Below are 25,788 nucleotides of genomic sequence, written 5' to 3' on the forward strand. Positions count from 1 at the left end.
GGTGGTGAACATTAATACTATGTTTAGCAGAAAGCCCATCAAGGACTGTAAATGTCCTTGGGAAAAACAGTCAGAATATATCTAAGAATGCCTGAATTATGTTTGCTTCTCATGTGTTGCACTTCTTGGCTGGTGTCATTTTATTGCACGTCGTAGTTGTTATATGGCTGAAATCTGGAAACCAATTGATGCTGATCAGCCAAAGGCAGATGATTTGGGAATAACGGGATTGAAACTGTCTGTGGATTTGTCAAATCTGGGGAAGTGTGACAGTACTAATTAGGTTTTAGACTTTTAAAAAAGTGTCCGACAAATTCCTCTGAGAACGGAAGAAAAGTCTAAGAGTGAAAGGCAAACAATAACACTGCTGACTTCTTTAAATCAATCCCCAAACACTTGACACAAATTATTACAGTACGCTTGAACAAGGATGTTATTGTTAACATGTGTAAAAAATGTGCATAGTTTCATCCTAAGTAATGATATAATAATTGCTCTTGGTAAATTTCCCATGGGGCTGCACAAGAAGAAACTAGGTGATAATGCTAATACTATGAAGTCTGAAAAATAGAACTGAAAATAATTGTACAGGGTTAATGTTAATAAAATAGGCCGTAAAGAAATGTATCATTTCAAAATGAATCCATTCTGTTTTTGTTATGCAAATTACACTTAATGAAATTATAGGGCATTAATGCTTTGCTGCTGGAGCACTGGCTCACAATATCTTTGCAAAGTGATTCACATTTCTCATAATCCCATGACATGTCTGAGGCATGTCGGCGTAACGAGCTCTGCTGCAGAGCTGTGATGTCATCCACACTGTTCAGCATTTTTTTCCATCAGGGACACGCACTACAGTGAGACCGAAGCTAAAATAATAACCATCATTATGAAAGTTGAAAATGCACAGTGTAGCACTTATTAATCACAGTGATTAATAGGGAACGATCATTTTTCCACATCTCAACAGTTCTTGATTGTGAAAATCAAAATTCAATTCTTTTTTATTATATACCAGCAATGTGCTCTCCTAGACTAAAACTGATAGAGTGCCTCAACATGGGTGAGAGGTAAATGTGTAATGCTGATGTTTTCAATTTGCCATGAAATGAAGTAAACACAAACACTAAACAAAGGAAGTGTTCTCACCTAGTGATGGAGTGCCTTCATAGTTTGGAAGAGCATCTTAACACCAGATGAGCACATGTTGACCGTGTGTCATGTGTGCATATATCAAAGACTTCTCAGGCAAGACAAAACTCCAGGTTATGATACCATAGCAGATAATATCTCACCAGTGGTTGTTGCTTGTAACTGCAGGGGCAGTTTAATATTTCTCCGATCAGAATTTTAAGGACTGAAACCCCTTTAAACAGCTGCTATGCCAAAAGATGCATCAGAAAATAGCTGGAGTATAACGCCCAAGGCCTTCGTTCATTTCAGGACTTAAGGACACATTTTTCTCTTCCCGCATCTTCTTACTTTGTGTATCTGCAGCTCAGATCAGCTTTAAAAGCATATGGTGTCCCCTGGGACTCTCCTTTTCCCTCTCATCCCATGCTGGAATGGATCTTGCCTAACTCTGGCAGTCCCTCTGTTTCCAAAATCTACAACAAATTAGCCGAACATGGTATAAAGCCCCTGCCCATTGAATCTATTTGGGTCAGGGAACTGGGAGAACTACAGTTTAATATAGACTGGGATACAGTGTGGTCTAATCTGAGTTAGACTTCTAAGAACCTGGCGCATCAATTAATTAATTTCAAAACCATACACAGAACATACATTACACCCTGTAGGAGGTTCCAGATGAAACTACAGGCTACGTATCACTGTCACATCTGCAATGATTCATCACCAGGCACATTTTTGCATGTTTTGAGACTGTCCTGTTGTATCCAATTTTTGGGTCTTTGTGAACTCTGTGTTATCTGAGGTGCTGGAAGTTTTTTATATTCCCAATCCTGGTCTTTGTCTCCACTCTCCCCTTCACTGTTTGCAATTTTTATTGAACCACTAGCAGCAGCAATTAGACAGAATTCAGTAATTAAGGGCATAAAATGCAAGAACGTGGAACATAAAATCAGCCTTTATGCGGATGATGTGTTACTCTTTCTCTAAAATTCACAAACCAATATCTCTGGGGTGATTGAATTGATAAACTCTTTTGCAAGAATATCAGATTACTCAATTAACTGGTCAAAATCTACAGTCCTACCGATTAATTGCTCCCTCCATAATTCCTCTTCTACACCACTGCAATCGGGAAATATAAAATATTTAGGTATTAATGTTTCTCCCAAGCTTGCAGATCTAACTAAATTAAACCATATCCCACTTTTAAAGAAGGTAGAAGGTGATCTGGCTAGGTGGAAATGTCTACCCATATCACTCATGGGAAGGGTTGCCGCTATAAAAATGATGGTCTTACCAAAAATAAATTATTTATTCTCAATGATCCCAACTAAACCGCCACAAGATTGGTTCAGATCTCTAGATTCATGTATGTCCAAATTCCTTTGGAAAAATAAACCCCCACGTATCAGCTTAAAAACACTACAAAAGACCAAGGATAAAGGAGGATTAGAACTACCTAACTTTCAGCACTACTTCTTAGCCAACAGGCTTCAGTTTATCTCAGGATGGCTAAAACATACCCTCTTAGATGAACCTTGGCTAGATGTAGAACAGGCACTTTGCAATAATCTAGAGATTTCAGATCTACCATTTATCAGCTCAAACATCCAACGACATGAATGCTTTAAAAGCATCAACATCAGCTCTTCTCTGACAGCATGGTGGGAGTTTCTAAAATTGACGGAGTCTTCATTAATCCCATGCAAATGTACACCTATCTGGAACAACCCTGACATATTACAAAACAATAATATGATAAACTTTTCAGATTGGAGTGGTAAAGGAATCAAATATTTAGAACATATACTAGAAGGAACAGAATTTATTTCATTTGACGGACTAGTTACACAATATGGGATCAACAAGAAAAGATTTTTAGAATATCAACAAATTAAATCCATAGTAAAAAAGAAATTTAAACCGGGTCAAGTTGAACTACAAACACCACCAAGTGTGGTTCAATTTCTTACTCTTAAAACCCCCAAATTACTATCCAAAATATACAGAATGCTTTCTAAAACAGATGAATCAATATCACTTCCTATTGCAAAATGGGAAGCGGATTTATCAGTTAACTTAGACCTAAACTTCTGGTCTCAGACTTGCTTAAAAACCTTTCATCTAATCAGAAATCCCAGTCTTCAATTAATTCAATACAAAATATTACATAGAGTGCACTATACAGGTCATCGGATGTTCAAGATGGGCTTTACGTCTACCAACAACTGCTCACACTGCCAAACCAATTCACCGGACAATTATATCCACGCTCTTTGGTTCTGTCCACCAGTTCAGAAGTTTTGGCGCGAGATATGTGAAGACTTATCAAAGTGTCTGAAATGTAACATTCCAACTTCCCCCTTAGTGTGTTTGTTGGGCAGCTTAGATAATGTCACTACAGAAAAGAATATAGCCCATATGGTTTTCACTGCCCTATGCATAGCCAAGAAAACAGTCCTCATGAACTGGAAAAATAAAAATAATCTTAATTCTAACCAATATAGAAATTATCTATTAGATTACATTAGTCTTGATAAAGCCTCTGCCACCACATCAGATCAATTGCTCTGGGCTCCTTTGATCAGCTCCATCACCTAGTGGGGGTGGGGGGTCATAGTTTGGTCCCGCCTTCACTGTTGTGATTGGTGTGGGGGTAGGGACAGGCTTAGGGCGTCGGGGGGTTCCCCGGAGGCATCTTTCTTGGGGGGCTCAACCCGGGGCAGCGGTCATGTCCAATTGGGGGCTCTGTTGGCTCTCAGGTGACAGTTTCCTCGTGGCTGCGTGCAGCGGGGCTAGGGGAGGGTCTGTGCTGACGGACGTGGGTTACTGACCTGGTAGCCTGGCTGCCCCTGGGTGGGTCCGGGATGGGCGTGAGGTTCTGGGGGCGCTCCGTCTCTGGGCTGGGGCCCTGGCCGGGCCTCGGGGGCTTGGGTCCTGGTTGGTGTGTTGCCGGGGTTGTGGGCGGGTGGGTGCATGGGGGCCCAGCCCTGGCGCAGGGTGCCGCCGGTGCGTTGAGCCACCTGGGGGGCTCTTCAACTGGTGAGGGAGGTTGTCACATCTTGCAGGAGCTTTCCTCTCTTCAGGAACTCTCTCTGCAGGAGGGGGAGATACAGGAGAGGTGGAGGAAGATCTCTGTAGTCTGGAAGATGAGTGGATGGTGGGGTGGGTGCAGTTTTCTCTGTGGTGGGGTTGGGTGGACTGTCCCGGGCTCTGTGGGGCTGGGCGGCGCTGCGCCATAAACTCAGACAAAAACTGGTTCATCCCAAAGACAAACTTATCAACATAGTATATGCTGTACAGTGCAGCGAGGAATGCTCAGACCTCTACATTGGAGAGACCAAACAGCCACTTCATAAACGCATGGCACAACATAGAAGAGCCACCTCAACTGGACAAGACTCGGCTGTCCATCTGCATCTTAAGGATAAAGGTCACTCTTTCGAGGATGCCAATGTTCACATTTCGGACAGAGAAGACAGATGGTTTGAAAGAGGAGTGAAAGAGGCCATCTATGTCCACTGTGAACGACCATCTTTGAACAGAGGCGGTGGTTTATGACACCAACTGTCTGCCATCTATAATCGAGTTTTGAGATCCCTTCCCACACGCCTTAACACCCACTCATATCTTGGTTCATTTGATCTCAGTAAGTCACATGAGTAAGTGAGGCAAGGTCTCACAGTGGGTTCACCCGAAACCTTGGCTGATTGTGACCCACACCCGTTTGTACACCTTGACTCGTGTGATTAGGTAGAGGATCAATTGGTGGGTCCACAACCCTCTTAGGGACACTCCCAGTAGGGCTTAAAATTTGGGACTCTCCACCAATTGCTCTTAGAACTGAAGAAGATGAGAGGTGAAACGTCTTCAACAAACTTAAAGAAGTCTAGATGGGTTTTTTTCCAAGCTCCTTAGACTAGATCAGAAAAGTACTTTATAGTTTATTATTATGCCACAGTGAAGTTAACTTTTAAACTTCTGGATGTAAAAATGTCATCACTTCATGCCGTCATTTGGTCCTACAAACCATTTCTTTGATTTGTTTGGGTTTTTTGTTTTTTTTACAAATTGCCATAATAAAAGGTTAGTTCAAGGTAATCTTGATTCTAACTTGCTTTAAGTTCATACAATTAACCTGAAAAAAATGATGCCTCTGGCCAAGGCTCTGAGACATTCTCTAAAACTTCTCTCTCTCAAACCATGAAGTCAACACACTAGAAGTTCACATCATTTGTTTAGCATTTGTGGTTTCCTCAGTCAGTCACCAGCACCATACTTATTATTGCCATTCATCTGTTATCAGCAAACTATATCATAAAATCAGGTGGAATATTTAAGGAAAAATCTGTTACATTTTGGTGTAGATCCAAATTACTGTCCTCACTCAGTGATTTTGCAGAGTGGGCTTCTGGTTCAGGTGATCAAGTCATATATTATTTTCTTATTTAGAAAATTTAATCTGATTGGAATCTCCCCCTAAACCTCTTTTCTAACTGCCAGACTAACATCAATTTCTTGACTGTACAGACACATCAAATGACAGACCTTTTTTGGCAGTTGCTATATCCGCAGCAGTGTTTTTCTCTCTGTGCCATCAGAAGTACCGGCTAACACAAGCTAACAGACTTGTAGTCCCATCCAAAAACCAGAGACGAAGTCATTTAGATTGCAAATTGCTCCGATGTAGCAATTACATCACTGAGTCTCACAATAACCTGCAGAGTTACAGAAAGGTTACCTTGGGGAAATGGAGCATTAGGTTCCATCTCAAATACAGAGTTGCTACTCCTCATTACCATTTCATGACTCAGAGTAAATCAGAGACTTTCTCCTCTGCAGGGTCTGAAAAATTATTTGCTAAACCTGACGCATTCCACATGGATTTCAAAGTTAGAGTTAGCACGTTGGAAACTGAAAGTCTGAGCAAGGGGACTGAACATGGATAATAAATCCGGTTTGAAGATAATGCCTTGCGTGTGGCCCCAGATGTCACTGATGGACATATCTCTTCTGTCAACAGTCATGTGTTAATGAACTGCAAAATAATAATAGAGACTGGCTGCATATAGCCAGTCTCTATATAGTCTCTATTGGTACAGTCAGAGCCGCCTGTCGTGATTGCATCTTTTTCTTTCCTTATGGCCACGATGGAAAAACTAATTGAGCTAGTCCACCCACTGAGTGGTACAAGGCATGGAAATCGCCAGCCCTACAGCACCGCAATTACCTACATGCAGCTTCTGACAAAAATTCCACTCAAAATATTTAAAATACACATTCAAAACACCTATTAGACTTCTCCTTATTTGCTCTTCCCCAGACAGATAGCTCTGGCTTTGAACACAGAGCTCCACTTACCTGAAAGTGTACTTAAAGAGAGGAGTAAGTGACTTCTTTCAGACAGTAGATTAACTGATGGCCTACATCAAGGACATTGTCTAGACAAGAACAAAAGTTTTCTATGAAATATTGAAAAGAAGTCTGGATGTGTTGATCATTTTCTCACAGAGATCTTGGCATTATCTAGCAAAGGTCTGGGTTATTTCTAATGACAGAAACTGAAAGTGAAACTGAAAGTGTCCCAAAAGTGGACAGAAACTGTCCACTTTTGGAACATTGGTTTTGCTTTACTTGGTGGACATGCACGGGATGGGTTTGATATTGGACACTGACACAAGATCCTGTGAGTGAAAAAGAAGTACAGAATGATCTGTAGGAGCCAGGACATTGGATCAAACTATCAGTCCTGCAACTAGTGGACTACACAACCTATCACCTAACTGCTGCTAATGTGTGCTCACCACTGGAGTGTTCAGATGCATGTAATATTGACAAGTTTTCTCTTATGCAGTTAAGGAAGACCTATATCCCTAACTTTGGCTTTAAACTTTCATTTTTGATAAAGCTTACAGTTAAGACTTGATCAGATGACCCTGAACTCTCTCTTAATTATGCTGCAATACGGCCAGGCTTCTGGAAGCTTCCCATGATCCACTGCGTGCTTCTTCTTCACTCACCTCTTTTCACACTCCATCTGTTTACACACCACTCTGCATTTAATCATTAGTTATTATTCATCTCTGTGGCGGGGTGTGGTTGGTGGCTCGGCTGCAGGGGAGGAGTGGAGCAGCGGGTTCAGGGTGTGGTGTCAGGGATCATCATCTAATCACGACTTCCCTATTTCAGTAGCGGCCAGGCCGGAAAGGAGGACGGAGCTGCAGCAGAGAGCAGCAGGCAGCGAGCGAGCACTGCAAAGTGCCCGCGAAAAGTGTGAAATGGAAAACTGACAACACAGTCATTGTGAATAAAATAAAAAAGCTGAAAGTGAGCATTCTGAGCCGTGCCGGGTCCTTCAGGGTTACAAACTGACTTTCTTCCACCGTGTGTCTTTGAGATCATGTCCCAGTATCTTGGTATATATCTTATCTGGTAAAAGTCTTTCAAAATCCATGCCTCTGACGAGTGTGGACTTACTGCTAAGAAAGTCTCTAAGCTGAGATAAACCTGATGACATCATAAGGGTTGTATTTTTCCAAAACCTAAAGTCTTAGAAAGCTCTCACAGTATATCTTTAAAATGCCCTTTGCTGATCAAAAGTTTCAACTTACAAATTCACTCATATAAACCACATGCTTTATGTGTTTTTAAATACTTTTTTGGCAAGCTTTCATCCCAACAACTCACGAGTAAATGGAAAAAATACACTTGATGTGGCAGGTGTTTCCAGCACTAGAAAAGTGTGAGAACTTCAACTATTCCGTAATACACTGAAGCTGTGAAAACCTCAGTATGAGCCACCGTCTCACTGTGACTGACAGGTGAAAATGACATCTTTACTCGTGTTTCACTGGAAAATCATTGTACATTAGCTGCGGAAGCTTAATGGCATTTATAGCTGTGACGCACTTCAGGGGCACAGACCACATATTGAACCAGTCAGCTTCAATACTCTAGGGGGCTGCATTTAAGCAGCAAAAACACATGTAGCCAAGCTACCCAAGCTCTCTGAGGTGCATTAGGTTTGAACACAAAGCCTCCACACTACCATTTTAATCTCACTTTAGCACTGCAACGATTCCCCAAGAGGGGAGTGAACTTGGACATGGAAGTCAAGCAAAGCTGCCACATTGGACCGCACTGGGCCTTAGTTTGGACCGGAAGACAAAAAAGAAGTGGCTGCTGTCCATGTTTTTCCAGTGTGGAAAAACACTGAGTGGGATGAGTAAACGGAAACAAGGACAAACTGCTCTCATCCTTCCACCCCCTTGATCCCAGTGATCGCCGGCATTATTTAATGACAGAGTTGCCTTATAAAAAATATGGTTCATAGATGGCTCATGAGTTCTTTGCAGCCACCGGTACAATCATACTGTCACATATGCTGCTCAGCCGATGCCAACACTTACTGTGGCTGGGCAATCACGACTGGGACATGACAAATCGCCTTGTTGGGTGTCTCTGCCAGATGAGAGCTGCTCAGTAATGTGGGTGGAGTCTGGAAATAACAGCATCCGCTCTGCTGCTTTTCAACATGGACAAACGAGAGAAATGAAGGCACGTGTCACTGCTAGATGATAAAATGATAAAACTTTCATGTCTTCTCAGTTTCCACAACACAAATATATCTCCTGTTGTCCCGTCCTACACTGTATCAGCTCTAAAAAATACCCAACACTACTATGTTTGCACATCACTGTAGTGCAACCACCCTGCTAAAGCCAAAATCGAGTGTACACTGAGCACTAAAGTAGTGGTAGTAGAAACATAGAGTAAGATGTTTTGTGCGATTATGCAACGTTTCACATTGAAGTGCTACAATACACCTAGTAACTCATTCTGAATTTAAAAGCTCCAAGCAGCAGCAGAATCTCAAAATTAAGTTTAGGAATTATTTGTCACTTTGTCTGGTTACAGACTTCTGAATCCCCACCTGCAACTGTTATGCAGTTCAAATAGGTTTGTCGCTGTGTTCATTATTAGACATTTTCCCTGCTTAGCAAAATCAATGAGTAAGCCCCTTTGTGGGCTGATGGGGATGCCTACTTCCTCATTCAGCAACGGCTGTGGGAAAAATCTGTTTTTCTTCAAAAGAAAGACACTGAAAGGCAGTCATTTTTTAAGTACAGCTTGTGATTTAATTTGAATCTAGTCTCAAATCCATTTAAAATATCTGAGAAATGCCACACTGAATAATCTTTCTTTGTTTTCTTTCACGATATTTGTTATGATTTGAAAAAACTGTATTGGTACATGGGTGTATTAATTACTTTTTGCATAACTCAGGTAATATGGTTCATTTTGAGGGGAAATTAATGAACTTTCCCACATCTAATGATGTACAGCTGTTTACAATCGTCATTTAACTGCAAAAAATCATCAGCTTTCTAAAAGATGCATACATCACTTTAGACCAGGCTGTACAGTAGCATAAAATTTAGAGAAAGCCTCCTTAAGTTGTATATCACTTCCTCAAATTAACTGTCCAAATTAGCATCAGGATATCATAAAGGAACATCTGACAACCCAAAGGTCAGAGATTAAATCGCTTCAACAGCCTGTATCCACATACTGCCTTATTAATTAACAAGAACCCCATAATTTCACTCAGGCTTCTCAGATAAGAACTTTAAAAAAACATCTATGGAAAATTAAAAAGTGCATTAAAGGCAGATACGAAGGCTTCTGTTAATCTGACTTCTGGCTTCTACCATGTTCAATAAGAAGTTGAAGAACAAGCAATGCCCCTGACAACCTGCAAGGTAATGATCAGAATCTTTACAATGTGTTCAGGAACAACAGCTTGACCTGCCTCATTATTAATTCACAGTTTTCCAAAATAGCTTGAGCTCTTAGGGTGCCCATACAAATCAATACTCATGAATGTAATATCCAGCACAGCTGAAGGCTTAATAACAGTAGGAGAGTGCAAAGTGAGACAAATCAAGGACAACTGAAGGTGAAAGTAGAAAATTGAATCAGGGGTTGGTTTTAAAGAACATTACTGACAACAGAGGACACCAGTAACAATGAGTGATGAAGAGTAGGGGATGATGAACATGCAAATGTTTGGTTAAACATTCTGCATGTCACACCTAAAGGCCATAGCTACTATGATTACATAGCTCCTCAAGTGCACTTCTCAAGGATAACCCATCCCCATTTTCAAAATGAGGGGTTTTTGTAAATGATTTCTAAAACAAATAATAATGATCAGAATCTACAGTAGAACAAAATCAAATATTTTCCACCATTCAATAATTCACTGTAATTCCCAGCTTTGGGTAAAGATTAGAAGCTACTGCATAAGAAATGTACTCTAATACAAAGAGCACTGTATGTGCTTTAAGCATCACTGCACCAGAAATATGTGCACAAAGTAAACTGTAGCCTAACATCTTACATAGCAATGACCCATTTTAAAACAACAATATGAAGCATTATGTAAATGTTGAGTTTTTTAGAAATACAAATTCCAAATAATAACAAATTGTCACTACAGCTGACAGTGTGCTGATCCTATGACGGCCATGACTGTGGGAGCTGTCCAGGGTACTTCTGCATAATGAGCAACAGTATTACTTGCTTTTGCAGTAGGTGCTTTACTCGGATTGTTGTAAAACTATACATTGCAGATAAAGCAAGCTTCTCCTCAGCACTTGCTGCTGAAGCTGCAGGGTGCATGCTGCACAGTTCACCCTCACCTGACACTAAAGCTGCAGGGATGCACAGTGGTCTCCTTTTCATCTGATGCTAACTGTCTAAACTATAGCAACCATCAAACCTACCTGCTAACCCTGACAGACTGCACCAGCAAGGATGACAGAATTTTCCAGATAGCGTCCAAAGTTTAGCCGAAAACTTATTAGACTTTTAACAACTGGTGATGTCACTGAGTTATTTAATTTATTTTTGCTTATTTATTTATTTATTTTACCACTCTGTACTTTACAGCCTGGAGAAATCCTGTGAAAAGTCTTTGGGTCCTAAACTATGATAATATTTAATGATTTAAAACTTTGATCCTGCTACATAATGTTGCATATGCAGAACTTGCACAAGCAAGTTAAAAAAAACATTAAGAGGAGTCGTTTTTTGTATGGCCTAAATGAATTATGGGGCAGGCCAAAGCTTCCACTTCCACTCAACAAATACAAATCCCTTGGGACCACATTTTCAAGCAGCATTTGCCTAATTTTTCAACAGAGTTGATATTGCGAATTTTCACGTTTCAGTTCTTTCCGTAAAGCTAACCACACTTAAACCAGACAGAAAATCAAGCTAAACAGTCAGTAAAAGCAAAATGCCACAAAGCAAAACACAAAGCTCCCATGAAACAAGTCTTTGTGTTCTTTTTGGTCAGCAATGGTTTCGTTTCAGAACTCTCCCATGGATGCTTTTTGTGCTCAGTTTCTTTCTTATTGTTTAATCATGAAGACTTACCTTAACTGAGGCAACACATGGACACGATCAGCAACAATCCTCGGTAGTCTGTGGCATTTAAATGATGCTGAGCTAGTACTAACAGGGCTCAAAGTGTGCCAAGAAAATGCCATCTATACACCAATGTTGTTTAAATCAATTTCGGATCCTACCATCTGAATGACATAACTTAAATCATCAGATCTGGCAACTAATCTTTCCAGTTTGGGAATCATAAATTGTAGCCTCAGTGTCCTGTTCTTAGCTGACGGGAGTGGCACCCAGTGTGGTCTTCTGCTGCTGTAACCCATCTGCTTCAAGGTCTGATGTGCTGTACACTCAGAGATGCTCTTCTGCATATCTGAGTTGTTACAAGTGGTTGTTTCAGTTACTCTCACTCTACTATTAGCTTAGTCTGGCCTTTCTCCAGTGACATCTGGGATCAACAAGGCATCTTCGCCCAGGAAACTGCCACTGTCTGAATATTGTTTGCTCCTTGGACTTCTCTATAGAGACGTTTGTGTGGTAAAATCCCAGGAGATCAGCAGTTCCCAAAATAAAGAAAAATTCACACCTGACACACTTGTCTGGAAACGACAACCACAAAATATTCAAAGTCACTTACATCACCTTTCTGCCCCATTCTGACGCCTGGTGTGAAACTCAGCAGTTTGTCATGACCTTGTCTACATGCCTAAAAGCATTGGGTTGCTGCGTGTGATCGTCTGATTAATTATTTGTGTATAACAAGTGATTAAACAGCCATTCCGAGTAAAATGACTGTTGACCGTTGTTGTACATCAAACCACTATCTGCTTTTTAAATAAAATGCCATACCCTGCCAATTGGATAAAATCAATGCTAAACATTTTCCATGACCATCTGTGTGATCTGTATAAAACAGATATTATAGATATTAAATTACGGTCCTTAGACACCAACAAACAGAAAAATGTTGGGATCCGATGGCCTTTAGGAGGAATTGAAACCATATGTAAGAAAAGAATGAAGGCTATTCTTGACCAATTTATTACTGATCAAAGGCTTTCTCTGGTCGTAGCTTTTCACTGTAGGTGAGAGGTTATGTTTTCTTTCATGTAAGTTGAGGAAATACATTGGAGCTTTGAATGCTTGGTTTAAAAAAAGGCACTTTGAAATGGTCAGTACTTTCTATGAAAACTCAAAGAGACATTCTGCATGCCACCAAACACATCTATTACTACAATACTGACTCCAAATAGTCTCTTATTAGTCTCCTGCTTTCCCTTCTGTGTTTATCCGACGTATCGCCAAACACACTTGCACAGTTGGCTGACGTTATTGACAGCACAGATCGTTCCATGGCACGCACTGGTTAGACATGGTGACTGGAACCTAATTGTTGATATTTTACCAATGACATTTTATGCATGTAACTGATAGGCATTTGACTGACAGTCAGGTGACTAGTGAATCGTCCCAAGGTGCGAGCCATCCCAAGCATGTAAACTGAAAAATGCAAATGCAACATGGAAAGCCCTTCATTGTTGATTTCTGATGTCATTTAGCTGCTCTCGCCTCTGCAGACTGCTGTGGTTCTGTCTTTAGTGGGTTTTGGAAATCATTCACTTGCCTCTTAGTTGTCCCATTAAGTCCCAGTTGGTCAGTGAGATGCTTTTGATTGCCGTATGCTGTCACCACACAGCAGTTGCTCCACTTGCTGTAACATGCAAATACTATAGGTTTTCTTGTATGCCACTAGGACTATTGCTCTCTTAAAGACGATACTCTACATATTGTGAATTTCTGCTGGGAAGTGTAGTTTCCATGTTTAAAAGCATCCCTCTTTGCACTTGGTCTGCAGACTAACCCATGCTTCATGAGGAAGAACACATCCCAGTAATAAAACAGTACACATAAACTAGGTCTGATTCCAATCTTTGAACCCACTGCACAAAGATCAATGTTGGACCACCAGTCCATTAGGTCACAACTGAAAACCTCAACCCCCTCAAGGCTGCCAGTGAATGGAAAACCTGCTTATTCTGGATCCAAAGTGATTGCACATACGTTCTGTCAATCCAATAGCCAGCTAAGCAGAGGATCCTAGTTCCAGTGAGTATCTCCTAATAAGCACTGTCTGAGAAAATAATTGATGCTGAATCAGTAATTGGAATTGTTGTGTGATATGTGCGAGTGAGCTTGCATGTGTGCGTTGGCATCAATCAGTGATTAAAGGATTTGCAGTGTCATCCAGGCCCAGAGGGCATAAGCAGCAACATCAGTGAAATGAGAGGGGAAATGATAAACAAACGGGAGTTCATTGTGTATTCATGAACCGCTGCCCATGGGCATCATAGACGTGCTGCATTTGTGTCATATTCCAAACCTTTGAGCAAATAAAGCCACACTAAATAGATGGTAAGTCATAACAGAGCTTTTGATAGACACGGAGCGTTCCAAAACCAAATGATGAACAGATCTTTTGTGACCATCATAGCTAATGTTGGGGTTGTTATATACACAAGCACAAAAGTAATGCATTAAGTTTCTTATTGACTCACTGGAGAAATAAGTTTGTATCACTACTCGCTGCATTAGTCTGCAACATGACCTACAATATACTGCACCGTAACTGATGAAGCATGCATTAGCTAGTTTTGTGTTAGCATGCTCTGTTTGTAGATGCTTGTAGAGTCGATGTCGTGTTAGCACTTTTTCCATCATGTTTTTGGCCATTCGTGCATTAGCAATGAAAGTTCTGTCTTTACCACATTAACCAAAAGTAAACATTTATATCTGTATTAATAAATTACATAATTTATAAATACAGCACTTACTAATACCTAATTATAGTAATTATAGTACTGCATTACTTTGGACTGCATTACATCAGACACTGGTCACAGCATACTGGAAATCCCAGGAATGGAGGACGTGGCTTAGCCAATGCGGTTAGTAAGAATACAGACAGCTGTTCACTGGATAATTCATTAATTGCTTGCTTATTTCAAAAATGCTACATTGGTGTACATGGCTTCAAGCAACCTTCCAAAATTAGGAACCAGTTAGACTTAACTTTAGCTAATATAATATAACCCCTATTGGATTTTTATGATAAAAATCGATATGGATATTTAGTTATTTAAAAATATGACATATCAGCTAAAACCGGCAATACAAACAAGTTTTCCTATGTTCGTTATTTATTTATTCATTCAAATTCATTTTCTGTTTTGCAAAAAGTGGCTTTCTTCACCTGGCTAAATTACTGTGGAAACTTATTGCTGAACACGTACCCTGGTTGGGAGCAAATTATTTTCCAGATTTCAGTTTCAAATCAGTCAGAAGTGCCACGTTACCACTGACTGTTGTATTTACAGTGCACTTTAAAGAAATTATAGAGAATGTAAAATGCCCATATAAAGTTATTAAGCCGTACCTTACTAAAACCAGTGAATGAACTGGGCATTGTCATAGGAATGTGCATCTATTAATTTGTTGACGCAGAAAATGTATAAATGTTGTTGTACTTGATTCTTACACGACTAAAACACAGAACACACATTTATGGGACTGTAACATTTAAGAATACCTGTTATAGCACTAAAATGTATTTCACATTGATCTGCCAACAAATTAAAGCAATTGCCGCATCTGCTTTATTAGGCTGAGGAACAGTAACATTTATGTCAAAATGTATGGATTTTAAAGTTTCAGAGCTGTAATACATACCCACACTCAAATCTGTCTTCTCTGCAGCTCTAATCTCTTGTTTTATCTGCAACAGTGTTGCATTTTAATGTTTTCACACATGGATATAGCAGTAATTCATTTCCTATACACAACCTTCCTTTCAATTAAAGTAACACTGTTTCCATGCATGAAAAGGAGCAGGAAGAAGAATAAATTCTTATTGACACCTGCCCCCTATCTTTGATAGTACAAGTAGGCACTTACAACCAAAAATACACCCTGACACTATGTTAATGTTAATATTCTTCTTTGTGTATTTTTAATCAGCCATTTTATTATCATCCTCTCATAATGCGTCTGGAGCAGGCAGGATTCATGGGGATCATTTCATGTGGAACAGTGGTTACATGACAGAATGCTCATTTTTATGTGAGCGAGCACAGAGTCTGAAATAGGAAACCCTGCTTAAGGGAAAAACTTAATAACCGCTGTCCTAACACTTGCTATCTGCAACCTGGGTTTTAGGTTTTGTCAAGCCAGCTAACTGTCACGGTACTGGGTCTGCAACCCAGTATTTCTGTTTCAAACTCAGTAATTATATTATTTGATTATTGTTGTTCATAGTTTTGGTTTTCTTTAGCTCTTAGTGATTATAGTCCTTTCCCTCTTAGTAGTTATCTTAGCATGTGTGTAAGTTTCCCCGTGTTACTGCTTTCAGTGTTACACGTTTCCAGTTTCTTAGTGTTTTAGTTCTCACTTTTGTTCTCGTTCTCGTTTAGTTATCAGATGAGCAGGGCAACTTTGGGTTCAGTGCCTTGCCCAAGGATTCTTGTGCAACCTTCCAATTAGTAGAGTTGCTCAACCTCCTGAGCTACAGCCACCAGTCAGCTGTTAGAAATGCCAATACCAATAGATTGTCAAATAATACAGTCCACCAATTCATTCTCTTTCACTTATACTTATCAGGGTGAAGGAGCGTCTGGGTTGCCAAATTGTCGCAGGGCTAATACAGAAAACCACTCGCACTCACATTCACCAGGCAATTTAGAATCACCAATTATCTAACCCCACTAACTGCATGTCTTTGGACTGTGGGAGGAAGCCAGAGTACCCAGGAGATCCCACGCAAACACGGGGAGAACATGCAAACTCCACACAGGAAGGCCCCAGCCAATAGCACCCGGCCAGATGGTGGAATCCAACTCAGGATCTTCTTGTGGTGAGGCAGTGCTAACCACTGCGCTGCCTTGCTTCCAAAACTAGTAAATCCTGCAAATAAAATAGGTTTATAATCTACAACTGGTAGCACAACTGGTGCGCACATTTCCACTGGAAAAAAAAGCAAAAAACAATAGCATTAGCATGACTCATGAATATTGCTGGACCCAAAGTTGGAAACACTGTCTCTCTCACGCTACTGCAAGAAATTCACTAATGACTGGCAGATGACTGGCTTTAATTTTTTTGTTCACCGCCATTGTTTTTTACATTTTACACTAAGGGTTCACGAAATGTGGTCTGGTTCTTAGAAAGCACAACCACCACCAGCAGGGACACACCGGCAGCACCGGCATTACATCAGTGGAAAAGAGATATTTAGGTGGATGCACTGGCTAGCAGGAATAGAGCACACCCACCCATAAGAACACAATAACGCATAGAGACAGCTACTTGTTGAGATTATTTTTTCCCTCCAAATACCATAAAGTATTAGGGACAGATCTATAATTGTGGCATTAAGGTAGCCAAGACTGACTCGTGTCTTTCCATGTCAGTTCCTATTTACACCAGTTATTTTTTCTGCAACCACACAACTGCGTTGTGCTACTCTGATTAATGACTTCAAAGTAAATGTATACTGTAATGAATCTCAAAGGTATACTCACCATAATTTTAAATAAAGACAAACCAACCTTATTTTTTACTGGAGCTGGATAGGACAACCACTGCAAAAGAGAGAAGGTTCTGTCCAGCTCAAACCAACAATGGCTTGGAAACAAATCAGTTTATTGCATCTGGAGAATGCATTATTATATTATTGGAGAATTTGCAGCCAATACATATGGAATCCTTCACGGGGCACATCACTTTCCCATCAGTCTTTTCCAATGAGTGACAGAATACATTTCCTTTAGCCTTTACTACAATTGCATAAAATACAATATTACAGACTTGATGTGTATTCACATTCAGCAGTAAGATCCTGTTACATGCAGTGGGATCAGTAATTTTCTATGTAGCCTGCAGCTACTAATGTATTCATGGAGACTGAGTGGTTTGCATCTTTTGGCAAATACAGAGCAGTTCACGCTTTGAAATGTGCACTGAAACACTGACATGTGGCATAAGATGTGATGAACTCACATAACCTTGCAAAAAACTCACGATTCATGCGAGCCTTCTTCAGTTTACCCGCAGATAAGCCCTAGCGCTAACCCACCACCGCTTTGATGGTATGACTGATGCAATGCTGATTTATTATACAAGAAGACAAAAGTGGTGGTCTTCCTGTTCGTGTCAGCAACATTCCCTGGCTGTAGCTGTGGCTAAACCATCCAAGACACGGATGCACACGTATGCCACTTCTAGTTAAGCAAGTAGGATTACACACACTTTGAGATGACCAGAAGTGAATCCAATTACTTATCCGACAAAAAAAAAAAAAAAAAAAACTTGCAAGAAACAATCCTGAAAGTGATGCCTGTGCTCTGCAGACTCCTAAGGTGCATGTAGTGGATTTAATTCTCTCATAGTGGCATGTTGTATCGTGCAACAGACTAATGCACCGAGGGCAGATTAGTGTTTGACCAAGCTCTGATACTTTTACATACAAAAAAAGAGAGATGGCACAACAATGCAGCTAGGGTAAAAAATGGCAAAGAGAGTGGCAAGTGTGAGATCGAAATGGAGATGTAATTGTAATTGGTACTGAACCTCCCAGCTGACACGTGATAAGAGCCTGTGATGTGGGGTAGCTGTGCCTAGAGAGAACATCATTGTGGCTTATTTTGAAGATATGGGCCTCGCAGAAACAAAAGGAACCCTGTAAAATGCAAATTACCCCCTTAATTTCCTCGAAAGTCTACAGATCTATATGTGCGCTCGAGAGCATGCTTGGTGTGATAAATCCTGAGGGCATCACAGTGAATGTGGTGAAGTCTGGAACTGGTGCATATTCATAATAAGAAAAAGAGAGGAAAGATGTTTTGTATGTGGATGTAGAAAGAGTCCAATAAGTATGACCTTTATCATTGCCTTTTACTCCACAGATCATTCCTTTAATTGACGAAGAGGCTTTTTATGTGACTGCTACACACTTCTGGCAAAAGTCTATCTTCATCTCACTGCAGTTAGCGTGTAATGCGCCTGCTTCAGCACTTGCCTTGCCACTACAAGATCATTAAACTGCCATGCCATTCATCATTTCTGATTCACTCCTTGGGTGGAGCAAAAAAAAAAAAAAAAAACGGTATGATACATACCAAAGTCAACCCCTCTCTGTGCTTAATACACACCCATTTCAATGTCAAGCTCAGCTTAAAATGAGATGGGAGATGAATGGGCCTGATGTAAATAAGAACCAAGTGTGGATATTTCTCCTTACCTTGTGCTCAGCCTGCCATGCTCAGACTAATGGGTTATCAATCTTATAGCAAATGACATAAAAATGTAGATTCACACCATTTGTGTGGTGTGCAGTGGCGGCGTTTCATATTAACGCATTAGCATGAGTCAGGGCTGAAAAAGGCCCATTTGGCCCACTGTTACACTTATATCAAGAGGAAAAGTAGACGTGGACTCTGTTATCTCGCCCTTTCCAGCTTCAATCTTCAAGCCCCATTTTCATTTTTTCTTTCATTGCAATCATTGAACTGCAGCCTGTTTTTGCCACATTGCTGCTGTTTTAGGCATCAACGTTAAGAGCGTGCTTTCAGCCCTGCCAATCAGAAGAAATGTAAGGCAACAGTCACGCCTGTTGTCAGGACTCTTTAACAGAAGTAATATACAGTCCCGATTAAAAGTTTAAAACCACTTGAAAAATGGCAAAAAAAATCATAGTTTGCAAGTTTCCAAGTAAAGCTTCAACAAGAAGAAATGGGAGTCAGACAAAACATTTTTTGAGCATGCAGTTTATTGAAAACAACACTTAAACTGAAACAGGTTGAAACTGAAACTTTTGATCGAGACTGTATTAACATCTAACTCAGTCTCAGCTCAGCTGGTTTCATTTTCTGGATATTTGCCAGAAAAATGATGGAGACAGCTTTTAATAGCAGCAAAAAGTACATCATATAGCAAGGACAAGTAGTTTACAAGTTTTAGGACACTAGAGCAGTGTTTCCCAACCACTGCGCCGCTGCTCAGAAATAATCAGGTGTGCCGTGGAAGATTATCTGGTTCCACCTGATTAGTATTCTAAGCGGTCGGCATGAGAAACAGGCAGAAAAATTATATTCTCTTCCACTTTTTCTGTATTCTTGTGTGTTCAACAGGAAAGTATTGATTGCTGCATCCAATCACACAGCACAATGTAGGCATTGTGAAAAAAGTAGTGATAATTTGTATGTATATTACATATAAGTGATTGAACATGATCACTACCGCTTATCACGTCCAATATGGCGGAGAGCAACGAGCACATGACGTCACAAGCAAAACCTCTATAGTGGCAGTATCTGACTCACAAAGGAGTGAGGTACACTAGTGTCGGCCTAAAGTCAAACAACATGTTTGTACTCAACTGCTCCATGTTGACAATGTGTAACATTGTGAGAGACTCAAATGGAAACGCACATTGTGCTGACTTTCTCTGAACCTCCAAAAGTCAAAATAGAGACATACTGAATGAGGCAATAAAAGATCTGTCAAGTGCCAACAAGGTACCTGGGTACTTGTACAAATGTGAGTTACTGGATCAGCTGTGAGACAGGTTGGTATTATCGAACAGACAGACTAGACACTCGACTAGAGGCTCTATCTATTAGGCAATCCATTCTTCAAAATTTCTTACTGTGTGAATCCAAGGTCACTTCAGGGTAAATTCAGCCAATCCTGTAATTTTATCCATTACACTTTCATAATAGGACTGATGAAAAATTGGATTCTTGATCATTTTCATATAAGAACCATGTCTGCGCTCTACTTCACCTTAAGCATTCATATTACATGTTCTAACTGGCCAGAAGCTTTAAATTAGGAATCAGCTCCCCAAAAATTCCACTAGTTTTAATCCAGTTAGAAGGGCTGGCAATGTCCTTTCTTTTTTTTATCTTCTTACAATGCCAGTTGTAGGAGCATTTAAAGCTCTTCTTGATGCAAAAATGTTGCACAATATAATGTATGTTAAATAAGCTCCTATAAAACAGAACATTTTTTTCCACACTTCAGCACCCACAAACATCACAGATTGAACCTTCAGTTGATGTCCCACACACACAGTTCTGCAATTTCACGTCTATTATAAGCTGAAATGTCTGCAAATTGCCCTTACTTCTACAATACTAACACCATTCTGCACACAGATTAGTTCCCGCCCCTCCAATCTAAATTTCTAACCTGTGTTCTGACCACTGCACCAAATTATTACATATAAGTGACTGAACATGATCACTACCGCTTATCACGTCCAATATGGCGGAGAGCAACGAGCACATGACGTCACTTTTCAAAAATTTGTATCTCCTTTCGTCACACCAGGGCTCCCATAAAATTAGCCCACGGGCTAAAGACAAACCATTGGATTCTAGATAAGGCCTTCGGTTCCTTTATTCCTTTATATATAAAAATATAATATTGATGACCATTACTGTGGACATATACACACAACAACCTTCCAATCCTTCACTGGAGAATTTATCCACAGCTCATAGCTGCAGAGACACAAACCTACATCTCTCACGACAAGTTCATCCAGTATCCTCAAAGAGCAGCTCCACAGGCCGTCAGTGCCACGAGGCTCTCTGCCTTGAACAGTCAGTGGTGACAAATAATCTCTCTCCTACCCTACCTCTGCTTTTTGTCTCTTATTATTCCCTATTCCCCATGCCTTCCTCCTCTCTAGAAAACAGTAAAAGCAGCAGTTTGTTTTTTGCTCTTTCTCACCTCTGTGTTTTGATTACACGCCGCTTTAGTCTTTTCTCCTCCTCTTTTCAACAGTCTTTAATTCTTGAGTCTTTGCTATTGTCAAATGTGCTTTGCAGTGGATTTACTTTGAGCATCCGCAAGTAGTTTCTACACAGAAAAGACTCATGAGTTAACCCAGATTCACTGTAACTCAGATGACAACTGCATGACAGGGAAGAAGGAAACTCGGAAACTGATTAGTCAGTTTTCAAGAAGAAAAAAATCTCAATCCCAAAGTAAAATCTGATGACATACCTTCAGGTACTTCTTAAGGTCCAATTAATCACATGAGTCTCCATCCAAAAATGACAATGGAGCTAATCGATGCTGATGGGAGAGCATGTCCCTGCTCTCTATCAGGGGCCTTTAAACCCCCATCTGCCGCGGTTAGACCTAATTTAATATGACACTTTAAATGAAATATCTCAAGCCGTCATTGATCTTGGTGAAACGCTACCCTCGTGATCCCACACAGACACAACCCAAGGGCACAAAAAAGAAGTTGTAAAATGAAAGCTTTGACATGAAAGAGAAGGAAGAGATGAGGGAAGGGAAATAAGGAAAGATCGAAGGAGACGGGAGAAGGGAAGGAAAGCTATTACTTCTATGCGGCAGGAAGCATACTTAGAGAAAGAAAGCTAAAAAAGAGTGAAGAAGAAAAGATTAAAATATGATGAAAGTCGTGCAGGAAGCTGGAATTAGCTGATGATAAGAGTGACAGTCATAATGGAGAGCTGAACAGAAGGACCAAAGCAGGAGACAGGGGTTGAGTCCCCAGGGTTCACCGCTGCCCCTAACACACAGCATCAATGAACCAAACCAGCCCGACATGTTCCTGTTCCACATCTCAGCACCTCAAACCACCCTGGTGCTCATCTCCTTCTCATTTTAAACATGCACTTAAAATGCAGACACAGATGTAAAATGCATGGCTTCATTCCACCAGAGAACATATAAAATTATTATTACTTTTTTTGTGGTCCCAGCACCATGTGAGCTTCAAACCTTTTTCTCTTTTAACTCATTTTACAGAAACCATTTTTCCAAATATTAAAAGTTCTCTAAACAGGAATGATGTACACTAAATTTCCAGATTCTGAATCTGGCCAGATATCTAAACTTGGTTTTCAGTACTCTGACCAACTGGATGGAAACATTTCAGTCATCAAAAAATGGTCTTGAGGTTCAATATCCATCCTTATTACTTGGACAGAAACACCTGGAAGTGGTTTGGTTAGAGAGTGGATTCATTGCAAACAGAAAGCAGAAAACTAACCAAAAATGTCAGAGACGAAAAGACAAAAGGCAGAGCAAGAGAGAAGACGATCTTAGGCAAACACAACTCAGTTCAACGAGCAGCTCCAGTGATGTTTATAGCCAAGACCACATCTAAATGGGGTTGAGACAAAGACAGAAACCAGAGCAAATACAATCTGATACAAAACCAACAAAGCCACTAAAAAGAGTTTGTGTCCAAATGTAAAAACGTGGTATTGCTGTGTTGTGTTATTGTGTTCCAACAAGGAGAAATTTACCAAACACGGTTAAATAATCAAATGGAGTCATGTTAGTTACTTGCATAAAAGTTTGGATCCAGCGTGAATGAATGGAGTAATGCCCATCAGCGGTTTTCAGAATCATTCAAAAGGAAATGATACCCCGTTTCTAGGTTTAAGCTTCCACTGCATGACAGCACACGACAGATAGCGATGAGCGCATATACTGAGTTTCAGCAGTTATCCGATTACCTCATTAAACAAGTTGTGTTCCAGTTATTTATTTGCTGGTTTCAACTTCCTCCCTTCTCTTTGTCAAAAAGAAGAAGCTGTTTTCAGCTGCTCCCTTATTCACAGAGATCACCACAGGAGGTACCCCTGCATGTTTGATTTGGCAGATCTCTTACACCAGATGCCCTTCTTGATACAACCCCAAATGGATTGGTGGCTCCTCCTGGCATCAAACCAGAGATCTTTTACATGTCAGGCAAATGTGTAGACCACTAACTATATGCTGCTTTTCTTTCTCATACAAAGCAAAAAGGCTAAAAAAGAGTGGTACAGTGGTTAGTACTGCTGCCTCACAGCAAGCAAGTGCCTGGGTTCAAATCCCCATGTGAACAGTGTAGCGTTATGATGTTGTGACTGTGAGGATTCTCTCTGGGTACTTCTTGACAGACTGGTGACCCGTCCAGGGTGTACCCTGCATCTTGCCCTATGGCATCTGGTATAGGGACCAGCCCCCATCCTGTATTATAGGGGAGGGGTGCTGTCCATTGTCTAAATGGATAACAATTATTGCTTGTAGTGACCATTCCAAATAGCCAAAAGGACAGATATTCCCAAACACCACTGGCCTTTGGCAACCAGAGTCTGTGGGCTCTTCTTTAGAGCAGGATTCACCAGAGTTAAGGATTTCTCTTGGGCTAATAAAAACGCTTACTTATGCAGCCCCATACACCCTACCAGACTCTATCTAGCCCCAACATGACTGCAGCGTCCTGACACGACCTCACGCCTGCCTACTGAGTTAATAGTGAACAAGACGCAGACAAATCTGTCTGCCAAGGTTATTAGTATTCCCAAGGGAAGAAATCCTTACCCCTCTCAATTCTGCAGCTTCTGGTTGAACGAGTGAGGGGGGGGGGGGTTAAGGCCATCAGCGGGCTCACAGCCAGTTCAGGCCTCACGCAGCTCCTGTGGGATGGGGATACCAGATGCCGCAGCATCTCACTTGTTACACAATCAAGGAAATAATTGGTGCGTCTGACTTGGGTGTGTAATTCAATTAGAGCAATAAAGAAGCTGTTATTATTCGCTGGAACAAACACAGAGTCTCGCATGGCAAGAGGTGCGGTTTATGGTAACACATGAAATGTAGATGATTAGGAAGTTCATCCATGGACAGCTTTTAGGAAAAACTGGACTTAACAAAGATTAAACAATGATAATAAATCAGTTTTAGTTTACTGTCACTTTGTGAACACTTTAGTGTCTGTGTCATTGTCTTTGTCTGTGTGATCACTCTGCTGCTATACAAGTATCTTGGATTTTCTATATTTATATACTATCCACTTTAGGATTTACTATGATTACTATAGATTTTCTTCATAAGAGAAAAAAATGCCCCAATTGGTTTCTAATCAGGCGACTCTTTACAGCCTTGCACAGACAAAAATCAATGCTGCAACCTAGTGAATCTGTTCAGCCATCTATTATTAAAAATGTTCCAGGAATTCATGAGTCCAGGCTGTGAGGGATACTAAACAGATTAGGATGAGTCCAAATTCCCGTCTGCGTCTCATGAAAGCAAACATCATATGATGGTTCCTCCTAAAGTGAGGTTTCGATAACGTGAACGACAAAACCTAGAGCATCTTGAGCTGACAGACATCTTGCAGACATCATAAAAGGAAAAGGACAAAAGTCTAAGAGTGCATGTCTGCAGCTGCTTCACATAAAGTTTGTCACTGTCCCCCCCCCCCGCGAAAAAAACCCTGAATGATTCCTTGTGGAAGGTAAAGATCCCGTGGCTCAGCTGGCACCAGCTCTTCAGCAGCTCTTTGATGGTGATGAAACTGATTTGAATGCCAGCGGATGGCATGAATCCGAGGAATACTGTTCAAATCGAAAGTTATATTAAGCTAACCGAAGGAAAATAGGCTATCCATGCTTGCCTCGTGATCATCGCCAACTGCACGCAGTTTGAGTAACATCTGCTCCGTCTGTCATGATGCTTTCAACCATCGTTGCTTGATCATTACTCCCCGAACTGCTACATCAACCTCGCCTTGTTGATCTTACAGCACCTTGCAAAAGTGTTTCATGTATTTACACCCATGGCAGACACACTCATTTAGAAGCAGGTGCAGTCAGGAACGATCCACACTGTGCATCATCTTTTGTTCATTCCCACAAGCCACACATTCCCACGCCCAACAACCCAGCAACACATCACCAAGTCGTAAAATGAGGCGTTTCTCTTTCAAACTGATTGCAAATTGTCTTACCTGATGCAGCTACTAAAGAAAGGAGGTTTCCCTTTTTTTTTAATCGCAGCTCTTCAATCACACGAGAAAACCAAGACGGCTTTTAAGAAGAGGAAACTGCTGATTTGGATCTCCTAGAGGATGTTTCTGGAGAGGACAGATCGGCTCCCAGCTCGGGTGTCTGCGGGAGAAAAAATGCTCTGTTCAGACTGAGAGAAGGCAGCAGGCTGCACACCTCTGAGCGCCAAGCCCGTTTAAGCGCTCAATGGGTGGGTGTAGCTGCTAAGAGGGACACGAGGTGGCGGTGTTGCACCCCAAATGGCAGACTGTAATCGCCTGTAGAGGTGGCTCTTTCTGCAACCTACTGTGGCATCTGTGAACCAGCAACAAGGGATATGAAATGTAGTCTGGCATGCAAAAAGGACTTTTATTGCAGAATCCACAGG

General features: G+C 40.8%; 1 protein-coding gene across 1 annotated transcript in view; it reads right to left on the reverse strand.

Moving 5' to 3' along the window:
- The window catches only part of nav3 (neuron navigator 3), a 402,370-nt gene extending 376,791 nt beyond the window's left edge, over positions 1 to 25,579 (reverse strand). The window contains exon 1 of the mRNA XM_084911103.1: positions 25,364 to 25,579. The gene's annotated coding sequence lies outside the window, so the exon portion shown is untranslated. The remainder of the gene's footprint in view (positions 1 to 25,363) is intronic.
- Between the last annotated feature and the right edge of the window lie 209 nt (positions 25,580 to 25,788).

Source organism: Perissodus microlepis, chromosome 17 (genome assembly GCF_051167445.1).
Source record: "Perissodus microlepis isolate ML-2025 ecotype Zambia chromosome 17, ASM5116744v1, whole genome shotgun sequence".
Taxonomy (NCBI): domain Eukaryota; kingdom Metazoa; phylum Chordata; class Actinopteri; order Cichliformes; family Cichlidae; genus Perissodus; species Perissodus microlepis.